Genomic DNA, 15,000 nt, shown 5'->3' with positions numbered 1-15,000 from the left:
GTTAGAATGCACACACACACATTCCGTAGAGTGGGAATACAATAGGATGTAAAACACTGATCACACCGGAATACAGCGCTAAGGGTTGGAAAGAGAAGTTTTCCAAATCGGAGGCTGCCTCAAGTGTGTGTGTGTGTGTTTTGCGGTTGCCCACTCCGCCCAGCCTCGTTGCCGTGGCGAGTGGGAACCGTGGCGACGGAGTGTGTGTGTGTTTACTTCGGAAGGAGTGATGTCACAGCCTGCCCTGAGGGAACGTGACATATTAGAGTTTATACTCCCTACCCCCTCTACCTTTATACTGTCTCTCCCCCTCTACCTTTATACTGTCTCTCTCCCTCTACCTTTATACTGTCTCTCTCCCTCTACCTTTATACTGTCTCTCTCCCTCTACCTTTATACTGTCTCTCTCCCTCTACCTTTATACTGTCTCTCTCCCTCTACCTTTATACTGTCTCTCTACCTCTACCTTTATACTGTCTCTACCCCCTCTACCTTTATACTGTCTCTACCCCCTCTACCTTTATACTGTCCCTACCCCCTCTACCTTTATACTGTCTCTACCCCTCTACCTTTATACTGTCCCTACCCCCTCTACCTTTATACTGTCCCTACCCCCTCTACCTTTATACTGTCTCTCTCCCTCTACCTTTATACTGTCTCTCTCCCTCTACCTTTATACTGTCTCTACCCCTCTACCTTTATACTGTCTCTACCCCCCTCTACCTTTATACTCCCTACCCCCTCTACCTTTATACTGTCCCTACCCCCTATACCTTTATACTCCCTACCCCCTCTACCTTTATACTGTCCCTACCCCCTCTACCTTTATACTGTCTCCCCCTCTACCTTTATACTCCCTACCCCCTCTACCTTTATACTGTCCCTACCCCCTCTACCTTTATACTGTCCCTACCCCCTCTACCTTTATACTGTCCCTACCCCCTCTACCTTTATACTGTCTCTCCCCCTCTACCTTTATACTGTCCCTACCCCTCTACCTTTATACTGTCCCTACCCCCTCTACCTTTATACTGTCCCTACCCCCTCTACCTTTATACTGTCCCTACCCCTCTACCTTTATACTGTCCCTACCCCTCTACCTTTATACTCCCTACCCCCTCTACCTTTATACTGTCCCTACCCCTCTACCTTTATACTGTCTCTACCCCCTCTACCTTTATACTGTCTCCCCCTCTACCTTTATACTCCCTACCCCCTCTACCTTTATACTGTCTCTCTCTCTGTCTCTCCCCCTCTACCTTTATACTGTCCCTACCCCCTCTACCTTTATACTGTCCCTACCCCCTCTACCTTTATACTCCCTACCCCCTCTACCTTTATACTGTCCCTACCCCCTCTACCTTTATACTCCCTACCCCTCTACCTTAATACTGTCCCTACCCCTCTACCTTTATACTGTCCCTACCCCCTCTACCTTTATACTGTCCCTACCCCCTCTACCTTTATACTGTCCCTACCCCCTCTACCTTTATACTGTCTCTCCCCCTCTACCTTTATACTGTCTCTCTCCCTCTACCTTTATACTGTCTCTCTCCCTCTACCTTTATACTGTCTCTCCACCTCTACCTTTATACTGTCCCTACCCCCTCTACCTTTATACTGTCTCTCCCCCTCTACCTTTATACTGTCTCTCTCCCTCTACCTTTATACTGTCCCTACCCCCTCTACCTTTATACTGTCTCTCCCCCTCTACCTTTATACTGTCTCTCTCCCTCTACCTTTATACTGTCTCTCTCCCTCTACCTTTATACTGTCCCTACCCCCTCTACCTTTATACTGTCCCTACCCCCTCTACCTTTATACTGTCTCCCCCTCTACCTTTATACTCCCTACCCCCTCTACCTTTATACTGTCCCTACCCCCTCTACCTTTATACTGTCCCTACCCCCTCTACCTTTATACTGTCCCTACCCCCTCTACCTTTATACTGTCCCTACCCCTCTACCTTTATACTCCCTACCCCCTCTACCTTTATACTGTCTCTCCCCCTCTACCTTTATACTGTCCCTACCCCTCTACCTTTATACTGTCCCTACCCCTCTACCTTTATACTGTCCCTACCCCTCTACCTTTATACTGTCCCTACCCCCTCTACCTTTATACTGTCCCTACCCCTCTACCTTTATACTGTCCCTACCCCCTCTACCTTTATACTGTCCCTACCCCCTCTACCTTTATACTCCCTACCCCCTCTACCTTTATACTGTCTCTCTCCCTCTACCTTTATACTGTCTCTCCCTCTACCTTTGTACTGTCCCTACCCCTCTACCTTTATACTGTCCCTACCCCCTCTACCTTTATACTGTCTCTCTCCCTCTACCTTTATACTGTCTCTCTCTCTGTCTCTCCCCCTCTACCTTTATACTGTCTCTCTCCCTCTACCTTTATACTCCCTACTCCCTCTACCTTTATACTGTCCCTACCACCTCTACCTTTATACTGTCTCTCTCCCTCTACCTTTATACTGTCTCTACCCCCTCTACCTTTATACTGTCTCTCTCCCTCTACCTTTATACTGTCCCTACCCCCTCTACCTTTATACTCCCTACTCCCTCTACCTTTATACTGTCTCTCCCCCTCTACCTTTATACTGTCTCTCCCCCTCTACCTTTATACTGTCTCTCCCCCTCTACCTTTATACTGTCTCTCCCCCTCTACCTTTATACTGTCTCTCCCCCTCTACCTTTATACTGTCTCTCTCCCTCTACCTTTATACTGTCTCTCTCCCTCTACCTTTATACTGTCTCTCCCCCTCTACCTTTATACTGTCTCTCTCCCTCTACCTTTATACTCCCTACCCCCTCTACCTTTATACTGTCTCTCCCCCTCTACCTTTATACTGTCCCTACCCCTCTACCTTTATACTGTCCCTACCCCCTCTACCTTTATACTGTCCCTACCCCCTCTACCTTTATACTGTCTCTCCCTCTACCTTTATACTGTCTCTCCCACTACCTTTATACTGTCTCTCCCCCTCTACCTTTATACTGTCTCTCTCCCTCTACCTTTATACTGTCTCTCCCCCTCTACCTTTATACTGTCTCTCCCCCTCTACCTTTATACTCTCTCTCCCTCTACCTTTATACTGTCTCTCCCCCTCTACCTTTATACTGTCTCTCCCCCTCTACCTTTATACTCCCTACCCCCTCTACCTTTATACTGTCTCTCCCCCTCTACCTTTATACTCCCTACCCCCTCTACCTTTATACTGTCTCTCCCTCTACCTTTATACTGTCTCTCCCCCTCTACCTTTATACTGTCTCTCTCCCTCTACCTTTATACTGTCTCTCCCCCTCTACCTTTATACTGTCTCTCCCCCTCTACCTTTATACTCCCTACCCCCTCTACCTTTATACTGTCCCTACCCCTCTACCTTTATACTGTCTCTCTCCCTCTACCTTTATACTGTCTCTCTCTCTGTCTCTCCCCTTCTACCTTTATACTCCCTACCCCCTCTACCTTTATACTCCCTACCCCCTCTACCTTTATACTGTCTCTCCCCCTCTACCTTTATACTGTCCCTATCCCCTCTACCTTTATACTCCCTACCCCTTCTACCTTTATACTGTCTCTCTCCCTCTACCTTTATACTGTCTCTCTACCTCTACCTTTATACTGTCTCTACCCCCTCTACATTTATACTGTCTCTACCCCCTCTACCTTTATACTGTCCCTACCCCCTCTACCTTTATACTGTCTCCCCCTCTACCTTTATACTCCCTACCCCCTCTACCTTTATACTGTCTCTCTCCCTCTACCTTTATACTGTCTCTCTCCCTCTACCTTTATACTGTCTCTACCCCCTCTACCTTTATACTGTCTCTACCCCCTCTACCTTTATACTCCCTACCCCCTCTACCTTTATACTGTCCCTACCCCCTCTACCTTTATACTCCCTACCCCCTCTACCTTAATACTGTCCCTACCCCCTCTACCTTTATACTGTCTCCCCCTCTACCTTTATACTGTCCCTACCCCCTCTACCTTTATACTGTCCCTACCCCTCTACCTTTATACTGTCTCTCCCCCTCTACCTTTATACTGTCCCTACCCCCTCTACCTTTATACTGTCCCTACCCCTCTACCTTTATACTGTCCCTACCCCTCTACCTTTATACTGTCCCTACCCCTCTACCTTTATACTGTCCCTACCCCCTCTACCTTTATACTCCCTACCCCCTCTACCTTTATACTGTCCCTACCCCCTCTACCTTTATACTGTCTCTACCCCCTCTACCTTTATACTGTCTCCCCCTCTACCTTTATACTCCCTACCCCCTCTACCTTTATACTGTCTCTCTCTCTGTCTCTCCCCCTCTACCTTTATACTGTCCCTACCCCCTCTACCTTTATACTGTCTCTCTCTCTGTCTCTCCCCCTCTACCTTTATACTGTCCCTACCCCCTCTACCTTTATACTCCCTACTCCCTCTACCTTAATACTGTCTCTCCCCGTCTACCTTTATACTGTCCCTACCCCTCTACCTTTATACTGTCCCTACCCCTCTACCTTTATACAGTCCCTACCCCCTCTACCTTTATACTCCCTACCCCCTCTACCTTTATACTGTCCCTACCCCCTCTACCTTTATACTGTCTCTCCACCTCTACCTTTATACTGTCCCTACCCCCTCTACCTTTATACTGTCTCTCCCCCTCTACCTTTATACTGTCTCTCTCTCTGTCTCTCCCCCTCTACCTTTATACTGTCCCTACCCCTCTACCTTTATACTGTCCCTACCCCCTCTACCTTTATACTCCCTACCCCCTCTACCTTTATACTGTCCCTACCCCTCTACCTTTATACTGTCTCTACCCCCTCTACCTTTATACTGTCTCCCCCTCTACCTTTATACTCCCTACCCCTCTACCTTTATACTGTCCCTACCCCTCTACCTTTATACTGTCCCTACCCCTCTACCTTTATACTGTCCCTACCCCCTCTACCTTTATACTGTCCCTACCCCTCTACCTTTATACTCCCTACCCCCTCTACCGTTATACTGTCTCTCCCCTCTACCTTTATACTGTCCCTACCCCTCTACCTTTATACTGTCCCTACCCCCTCTACCTTTATACTGTCCCTACCCCTCTACCTTTATACTGTCCCTACCCCCTCTACCTTTATACTGTCCCTACCCCTCTACCTTTATACTCCCTACCCCCTCTACCTTTATACTGTCTCTCTCCCTCTACCTTTATACTGTCTCTCCCTCTACCTTTGTACTGTCCCTACCCCCTCTACCTTTATACTGTCCCTACCCCCTCTACCTTTATACTGTCTCTCTCCCTCTACCTTTATACTGTCTCTCTCTCTGTCTCTCCCCCTCTACCTTTATACTGTCTCTCTCCCTCTACCTTTATACTCCCTACTCCCTCTACCTTTATACTGTCCCTACCACCTCTACCTTTATACTGTCTCTCTCCTCTACCTTTATACTGTCTCTACCCCTCTACCTTTATACTGTCTCTCTCCCTCTACCTTTATACTGTCCCTACCCCCTCTACCTTTATACTCCCTACTCCCTCTACCTTTATACTGTCTCTCCCCCTCTACCTTTATACTGTCTCTCCCCCTCTACCTTTATACTGTCTCTCCCCCTCTACCTTTATACTGTCTCTCTCCCTCTACCTTTATACTGTCTCTCCCCCTCTACCTTTATACTGTCTCTCCCCCTCTACCTTTATACTGTCTCTCCCCCTCTACCTTTATACTGTCTCTCTCCCTCTACCTTTATACTGTCTCTCTCCCTCTACCTTTATACTGTCTCTCCCCCTCTACCTTTATACTGTCTCTCTCCCTCTACCTTTATACTCCCTACCCCCTCTACCTTTATACTGTCTCTCCCCCTCTACCTTTATACTGTCCCTACCCCCTCTACCTTTATACTGTCCCTACCCCCTCTACCTTTATACTGTCCCTACCCCCTCTACCTTTATACTGTCTCTCCCTCTACCTTTATACTGTCTCTCCCCCTCTACCTTTATACTCCCTACCCCCTCTACCTTTATACTGTCTCTCCCTCTACCTTTATACTGTCTCTCCCCCTCTACCTTTATACTGTCTCTCTCCCTCTACCTTTATACTGTCTCTCCCCCTCTACCTTTATACTGTCTCTCCCCCTCTACCTTTATACTGTCTCCCCCTCTACCTTTATACTGTCCCTACCCCTCTACCTTTATACTGTCCCTACTCCCTCTACCTTTATACTGTCTCTCCCCCTCTACCTTTATACTGTCCCTACCCCTCTACCTTTATACTGTCTCTCCCCCTCTACCTTTATACTGTCCCTACCCCTCTACCTTTATACTGTCCCTACCCCTCTACCTTTATACTGTCCCTACCCCTCTACCTTTATACTGTCTCTCCCCCTCTACCTTTATACTGTCTCTCCCCCTCTACCTTTATACTGTCCCTACCCCTCTACCTTTATACTCCCTACCCCTCTACCTTTATACTGTCTCTCTCCCTCTACCTTTATACTGTCTCTCTCCCTCTACCTTTATACTCCCTACCCCCTCTACCTTTATACTGTCTCTCCCCCTCTACCTTTATACTGTCTCTCCCCCTCTACCTTTATACTCCCTACCCCCTCTACCTTTATACTGTCTCTCTCCCTTTACCTTTATACTCCCTACCCCCTCTACCTTTATACTGTCTCTCTCCCTCTACCTTTATACTGTCTCTCCCCCTCTACCTTTATACTCCCTACCCCCTCTACCTTTATACTGTCTCTCCCTCTACCTTTATACTGTCTCTCCCCCTCTACCTTTATACTGTCTCTCTCCCTCTACCTTTATACTGTCTCTCCCCCTCTACCTTTATACTGTCTCTCCCCCTCTACCTTTATACTCCCTACCCCCTCTACCTTTATACTGTCCCTACCCCTCTACCTTTATACTGTCTCTCTCCCTCTACCTTTATACTGTCTCTCTCTCTGTCTCTCCCCCTCTACCTTTATACTCCCTACCCCTCTACCTTTATACTGTCTCTCCCCCTCTACCTTTATACTGTCCCTACCCCTCTACCTTTATACTCCCTACCCCTCTACCTTTATACTGTCCCTACCCTCTACCTTTATACTGTCTCTCCCTCTACCTTTATACTCCCTACCCCCTCTACCTTTATACTGTCCCTACCCCCTCTACCTTTATACTGTCTCTCTCCCTCTACCTTTATACTGTCTCTCCCCCTCTACCTTTATACTGTCCCTACCCCTCTACCTTTATACTGTCTCTCTCCCTCTACCTCTATACTCCCTACTCCCTACCCTCTCTACCTTTATACTGTCTCTCTCCCTCTACCTTTATACTGTCTCTACCCCCTCTACCTTTATACTGTCTCTCTCCCTCTACCTTTATACTGTCCCTACCCCCTCTACCTTTATACTCCCTACTCCCTCTACCTTTATACTGTCTCTCCCCCTCTACCTTTATACTGTCTCTCCCCCTCTACCTTTATACTGTCTCTCCCCCTCTACCTTTATACTGTCTCTCCCCTCTACCTTTATACTCCCTACCCCTCTACCTTTATACTGTCCCTACCCCTCTACCTTTATACTGTCCCTACCCCTCTACCTTTATACTGTCTCTCCCCCTCTACCTTTATACTGTCCCTACCCCTCTACCTTTATACTGTCCCTACCCCCTCTACCTTTATACTGTCCCTACCCCCTCTACCTTTATACTGTCCCTACCCCTCTACCTTTATACTGTCCCTACCCCCTCTACCTTTATACTGTCTCTCCCTCTACCTTTATACTGTCTCTCCCCCTCTACCTTTATACTCCCTACCCCCTCTACCTTTATACTGTCTCTCCCTCTACCTTTATACTGTCCCTACCCCCTCTACCTTTATACTGTCCCTACCCCTCTACCTTTATACTGTCCCTACCCCTCTACCTTTATACTGTCTCTCTCCCTCTACCTTTATACTGTCTCTCTCTGTCTCTCCCCCTCTACCTTTATACTCCCTACCCCCTCTACCTTTATACTCCCTACCCCCTCTACCTTTATACTGTCTCTCCCCCTCTACCTTTATACTGTCCCTACCCCTCTCTACCTTTATACTCCCTACCCCCTCTACCTTTATACTGTCCCTACCCCTCTACCTTTATACTGTCTCTCCCCTCTACCTTTATACTCCCTACCCCCTCTACCTTTATACTGTCCCTACCCCTCTACCTTTATACTGTCTCTCTCCCTCTACCTTTATACTGTCTCTCCTCCTCTACCTTTATACTGTCCCTACCCCCTCTACCTTTATACTGTCCCTACCCCTCTACCTTTATACTGTCTCTCTCCCTCTACCTCTATACTCCCTACTCCCTACCCTCTCTACCTTTATACTGTCCCTACCCCTCTACCTTTATACTGTCCCTACCCCCTCTACCTTTATACTGTCCCTACCCCCTCTACCTTTATACTCCCTACCCCCCTCTACCTTTATACTGTCTCTCCCCCTCTACCTTTATACTGTCTCTCTCCCTCTACCTTTATACTGTCCCTACCCCCTCTACCTTTATACTGTCTCTCCCCCTCTACCTTTATACTGTCTCTCTCCCTCTACCTTTATACTCCCTACCCCCTCTACCTTTATACTGTCCCTACCCCTCTACCTTTATACTGTCTCTCCCCCTCTACCTTTATACTGTCTCTCTCCCTCTACCTTTATACTGTCCCTACCCCTCTACCTTTATACTGTCTCTCCCCCTCTACCTTTATACTCCCTACCCCTCTACCTTTATACTGTCCCTACCCCTCTACCTTTATACTGTCTCTCCCCTCTACCTTTATACTGTCTCTCTCCCTCTACCTTTATACTGTCCCTACCCCCTCTACCTTTATACTGCCCCTACCCCCTCTACCTTTATACTGTCTCTCTCCCTCTACCTTTATACTGTCTCTCCCCCTCTACCTTTATACTGTCTCTCTCCCTCTACCTTCATACTGTTCTCTCCCTCTACCTTTATACTGTCTCTCCCCCTCTACCTTTATACTGTCTCTCTCCCTCTACCTTTATACTGTCTCTCTCCCTCTACCTTTATACTGTCTCTCTCCCTCTACCTTTATACTGTCTCTCCCCCTCTACCTTTATACTGTCTCTCTCCCTCTACCTTTATACTGTCTCTCTCCCTCTACCTTTATACTGTCTCTCCCCCTCTACCTTTATACTGTCTCTCTCCCTCTACCTTTATACTGTCTCTCTCCCTCTACCTTTATACTGTCTCTCTCCCTCTACCTTTATACTGTCTCTCTCCCTCTACCTTTATACTGTCTCTCCCGCTCTACCTTTATACTGTCTCTCCCCCTCTACCTTTATACTGTCTCTCTCCCTCTACCTTTATACTGTCCCTACCCCCTCTACCTTTATACTGTCTCTCCCCCTCTACCTTTATACTGTCTCTCTCCCTCTACCTTTATACTCCCTACCCCCTCTACCTTTATACTGTCCCTACCCCTCTACCTTTATACTGTCTCTCCCCCTCTACCTTTATACTGTCTCTCTCCCTCTACCTTTATACTGTCCCTACCCCCTCTACCTTTATACTGTCTCTCCCCTCTACCTTTATACTCCCTACCCCCTCTACCTTTATACTGTCCCTACCCCTCTACCTTTATACTGTCTCTCCCCCTCTACCTTTATACTGTCTCTCTCCCTCTACCTTTATACTGTCCCTACCCCCTCTACCTTTATACTGCCCCTACCCCTCTACCTTTATACTGTCTCTCTCCCTCTACCTTTATACTGTCTCTCCCCCTCTACCTTTATACTGTCTCTCTCCCTCTACCTTCATACTGTCTCTCTCCCTCTACCTTTATACTGTCTCTCCCCCTCTACCTTTATACTGTCTCTCTCCCTCTACCTTTATACTGTCTCTCTCCCTCTACCTTTATACTGTCTCTCTCCCTCTACCTTTATACTGTCTCTCCCCCCTCTACCTTTATACTGTCTCTCTCCCTCTACCTTTATACTGTCTCTCTCCCTCTACCTTTATACTGTCTCTCCCCCTCTACCTTTATACTGTCTCTCTCCCTCTACCTTTATACTGTCTCTCTCCCTCTACCTTTATACTGTCTCTCTCCCTCTACCTTTATACTGTCTCTCTCCCTCTACCTTTATACTGTCTCTCTCCCTCTACCTTTATACTGTCTCTCCCGCTCTACCTTTATACTGTCTCTCCCCCTACCTTTATACTGTCTCTCTCCCTATACCTTTATACTGTCTCTCCCCCTCTACCTTTATACTGTCCCTACCCCCTCTACCTTTATACTGTCTCTCTCCCTCTACCTTTATACTGTCTTGCTCCCTCTACCTTTATACTCCCTACCCCCTCTACCTTTATACTGTCTCTCCCCCTCTACCTTTATACTGTCTCTCTCCCTCTACCTTTATACTGTCTCTCTCCCTCTACCTTTATACTGTCTCTCTCCCTCTACCTTTATACTCCCTACCCCCTCTACCTTTATACTGTCCCTACCCCCTCTACCTTTATACTGTCCCTACCCCTCTACCTTTATACTCCCTACCCCCTCTACCTTTATACTGTCCCTACCCCCTCTACCTTTATACTGTCTCTCCACCTCTACCTTTATACTGTCCCTACCCCCTCTACCTTTATACTGTCCCTACCCCCTCTACCTTTATACTCCCTACCCCCTCTACCTTTATACTGTCCCTACCCCTCTACCTTTATACTGTCTCTACCCCTCTACCTTTATACTGTCTCCCCCTCTACCTTTATACTCCCTACCCCTCTACCTTTATACTGTCCCTACCCCCTCTACCTTTATACTGTCCCTACCCCTCTACCTTTATACTGTCCCTACCCCCTCTACCTTTATACTGTCCCTACCCCTCTACCTTTATACTCCCTACCCCCGCTACCTTTATACTGTCTCTCCCCCTCTACCTTTATACTGTCCCTACCCCCTCTACCTTTATACTGTCCCTACCCCTCTACCTTTATACTGTCCCTACCCCCTCTACCTTTATACTGTCCCTACCCCCTCTACCTTTATACTGTCCCTACCCCTCTACCTTTATACTCCCTACCCCCTCTACCTTTATACTGTCTCTCTCCCTCTACCTTTATACTGTCTCTCCCTCTACCTTTGTACTGTCCCTACCCCCTCTACCTTTATACTGTCCCTACCCCTCTACCTTTATACTGTCTCTCCCCCTCTACCTTTATACTGTCTCTCTCCCTCTACCTTTATACTCCCTACTCCCTCTACCTTTATACTGTCCCTACCCCCTCTACCTTTATACTGTCTCTCCCTCTACCTTTATACTGTCTCTACCCCCTCTACTTTTATACTGTCTCTCTCCCTCTACCTTTATACTGTCCCTACCCCCTCTACCTTTATACTCCCTACTCCCTCTACCTTTATACTGTCTCTCCCCCTCTACCTTTATACTGTCTCTCCCCTCTACCTTTATACTGTCTCTCCCCCTCTACCTTTATACTGTCTCTCCCCCTCTACCTTTATACTCCCTACTCCCTCTACCTTTTTACTGTCTCTCCCCCTCTACCTTTATACTGTCTCTCCCCCTCTACCTTTATACTGTCTCTCCCCCTCTACCTTTATACTGTCTCTCCCCCTCTACCTTTATACTGTCTCTCTCCCTCTACCTTTATACTGTCTCTCTCCCTCTACCTTTATACTGTCTCTCCCCCTCTACCTTTATACTGTCTCTCTCCCTCTACCTTTATACTCCCTACCCCCTCTACCTTTATACTGTCCCTACCCCCTCTACCTTTATACTGTCCTTACCCCCTCTACCTTTATACTGTCTCTCCCCCTCTACCTTTATATTGTCCCTACCCCCTCTACCTTTATACTGTCCCTACCCCCTCTACCTTTATACTGTCCCTACCCCCTCTACCTTTATACTGTCCCTACCCCCTCTACCTTTATACTGTCTCTCCCTCTACCTTTATACTGTCTCTCCCCCTCTACCTTTATACTCTCTACCCCTCTACCTTTATACTGTCTCTCCCCTCTACCTTTATACTGTCTCTCCCCTCTACCTTTATACTGTCTCTCTCCCTCTACCTTTATACTGTCTCTCCCCCTCTACCTTTATACTGTCTCTCCCCCTCTACCTTTATACTCCCTACCCCCTCTACCTTTATACTGTCCCTACCCCTCTACCTTTATACTGTCTCTCTCCCTCTACCTTTATACTGTCTCTCTCTCTGTCTCTCCCCTTCTACCTTTATACTCCCTACCCCTCTACCTTTATACTCCCTACCCCCTCTACCTTTATACTGTCTCTCCCCCTCTACCTTTATACTGTCCCTATCCCCTCTACCTTTATACTCCCTACCCCTTCTACCTTTATACTGTCCCTACTCCCTCTACCTTTATACTGTCTCTCCCCCCTCTACCTTTATACTGTCCCTACCCCCTCTACCTTTATACTGTCTCTCCCCCCTCTACCTTTATACTGTCCCTACCCCCTCTACCTTTATACTGTCCCTACCCCTCTACCTTTATACTGTCCCTACCCCCTCTACCTTTATACTGTCTCTCCCCCTCTACCTTTATACTGTCTCTCCCCCCTCTACCTTTATACTGTCCCTACCCCTCTACCTTTATACTCCCTACCCCCTCTACCTTTATACTGTCTCTCTCCCTCTACCTTTATACTGTCTCTCTCCCTCTACCTTTATACTCCCTACCCCTCTACCTTTATACTGTCTCTCTCCCTCTACCTTTATACTGTCTCTCTCCCTCTACCTTTATACTGTCTCTCCCCCTCTACCTTTATACTGTCTCTCCCCTCTACCTTTATACTCCCTACCCCTCTACCTTTATACTGTCTCTCTCCCTCTACCTTTATACTCCCTACCCCCTCTACCTTTATACTGTCTCTCTCCCTCTACCTTTATACTGTCTCTCCCCCTCTACCTTTATACTCCCTACCCCCTCTACCTTTATACTGTCCCTACCCCTCTACCTTTATACTGTCTCTCTCCCTCTACCTTTATACTGTCTCTCTCTGTCTCTCCCCCTCTACCTTTATACTCCCTACCCCTCTACCTTTATACTCCCTACCCCTCTACCTTTATACTGTCTCTCCCCCTCTACCTTTATACTGTCCCTACCCCTCTCTACCTTTATACTCCCTACCCCCTCTACCTTTATACTGTCCCTACCCCTCTACCTTTATACTGTCTCTCCCTCTACCTTTATACTCCCTACCCCTCTACCTTTATACTGTCCCTACCCCCTCTACCTTTATACTGTCTCTCTCCCTCTACCTTTATACTGTCTCTCCTCCTCTACCTTTATACTGTCCCTACCCCCTCTACCTTTATACTGTCTCTCTCCCTCTACCTCTATACTCCCTACTCCCTACCCTCTCTACCTTTATACTGTCCCTACCCCCTCTACCTTTATACTGTCCCTACCCCCTCTACCTTTATACTGTCCCTACCCCCTCTACCTTTATACTCCCTACCCCCTCTACCTTTATACTGTCTCTCCCCCTCTACCTTTATACTGTCTCTCTCCCTCTACCTTTATACTGTCCCTACCCCCTCTACCTTTATACTGTCTCTCCCCCTCTACCTTTATACTGTCTCTCTCCCTCTACCTTTATACTCCCTACCCCTCTACCTTTATACTGTCCCTACCCCTCTACCTTTATACTGTCTCTCCCCCTCTACCTTTATACTGTCTCTCTCCCTCTACCTTTATACTGTCCCTACCCCCTCTACCTTTATACTGTCTCTCCCCCTCTACCTTTATACTCCCTACCCCCTCTACCTTTATACTGTCCCTACCCCCTCTACCTTTATACTGTCTCTCTCCCTCTACCTTTATACTGTCTCTCCCCCTCTACCTTTATACTGTCTCTCTCCCTCTACCTTTATACTGTCTCTCTCCCTCTACCTTTATACTGTCTCTCCCCCTCTACCTTTATACTGTCTCTCTCCCTCTACCTTTATACTGTCTCTCTCCCTCTACCTTTATACTGTCTCTCTCCCTCTACCTTTATACTGTCTCTCTCCCTCTACCTTTATACTGTCTCTCTCCCTCTACCTTTATACTGTCTCTCCCGCTCTACCTTTATACTGTCTCTCCCCCTACCTTTATACTGTCTCTCTCCCTATACCTTTATACTGTCTCTCCCCCTCTACCTTTATACTGTCTCTCTCCCTCTACCTTTATACTGTCTCTCCCCCTCTACCTTTATACTGTCTCTCTCCCTCTACCTTTATACTGTCTTTCCCCCTCTACCTTTATACTGTCTCTCCCCCTCTACCTTTATACTGTCTCTCTCCCTCTACCTTTATACTGTCTCTCTCCCTCTACCTTTATACTGTCTCTCTCCCTCTACCTTTATACTGTCTCTCTCTGTCTCTCCCCCTCTACCTTTATACTCCCTACCCCCTCTACCTTTATACTCCCTACCCCCTCTACCTTTATACTGTCTCTCCCCCTCTACCTTTATACTGTCCCTACCCCTCTCTACCTTTATACTCCCTACCCCCTCTACCTTTATACTGTCCCTACCCCTCTACCTTTATACTGTCTCTCCCTCTACCTTTATACTCCCTACCCCCTCTACCTTTATACTGTCCCTACCCCCTCTACCTTTATACTGTCTCTCTCCCTCTACCTTTATACTGTCTCTCCTCCTCTACCTTTATACTGTCCCTACCCCCTCTACCTTTATACTGTCTCTCTCCCTCTACCTCTATACTCCCTACTCCCTACCCTCTCTACCTTTATACTGTCCCTACCCCCTCTACCTTTATACTGTCCCTACCCCTCTACCTTTATACTGTCCCTACCCCCTCTACCTTTATACTCCCTACCCCCTCTACCTTTATACTGTCTCTCCCCCTCTACCTTTATACTGTCTCTCTCCCTCTACCTTTATACTGTCCCTACCCCCTCTACCTTTATACTGTCTCTCCCCCTCTACCTTTATACTGTCTCTCTCCCTCTACCTTTATACTCC

At 47.5% G+C, this 15,000-nt stretch overlaps 1 protein-coding gene across 1 annotated transcript in view; it reads right to left on the bottom strand.

The window, feature by feature from the left end:
• The window catches only part of ppp2r5b (protein phosphatase 2, regulatory subunit B', beta), a 49,216-nt gene that overhangs the window by 6,134 nt on the left and 28,082 nt on the right, over positions 1-15,000 (bottom strand). The gene's annotated exons all lie outside the window — the stretch shown is intronic.

Source organism: Salmo salar, chromosome ssa18, assembly GCF_905237065.1.
Source record: "Salmo salar chromosome ssa18, Ssal_v3.1, whole genome shotgun sequence".
Classification (NCBI taxonomy): Eukaryota; Metazoa; Chordata; class Actinopteri; order Salmoniformes; family Salmonidae; genus Salmo; species Salmo salar.
The sequence above is the reverse complement of the archived record's forward strand: the minus strand, read 5'-3'. Positions and strand labels throughout refer to the sequence as shown.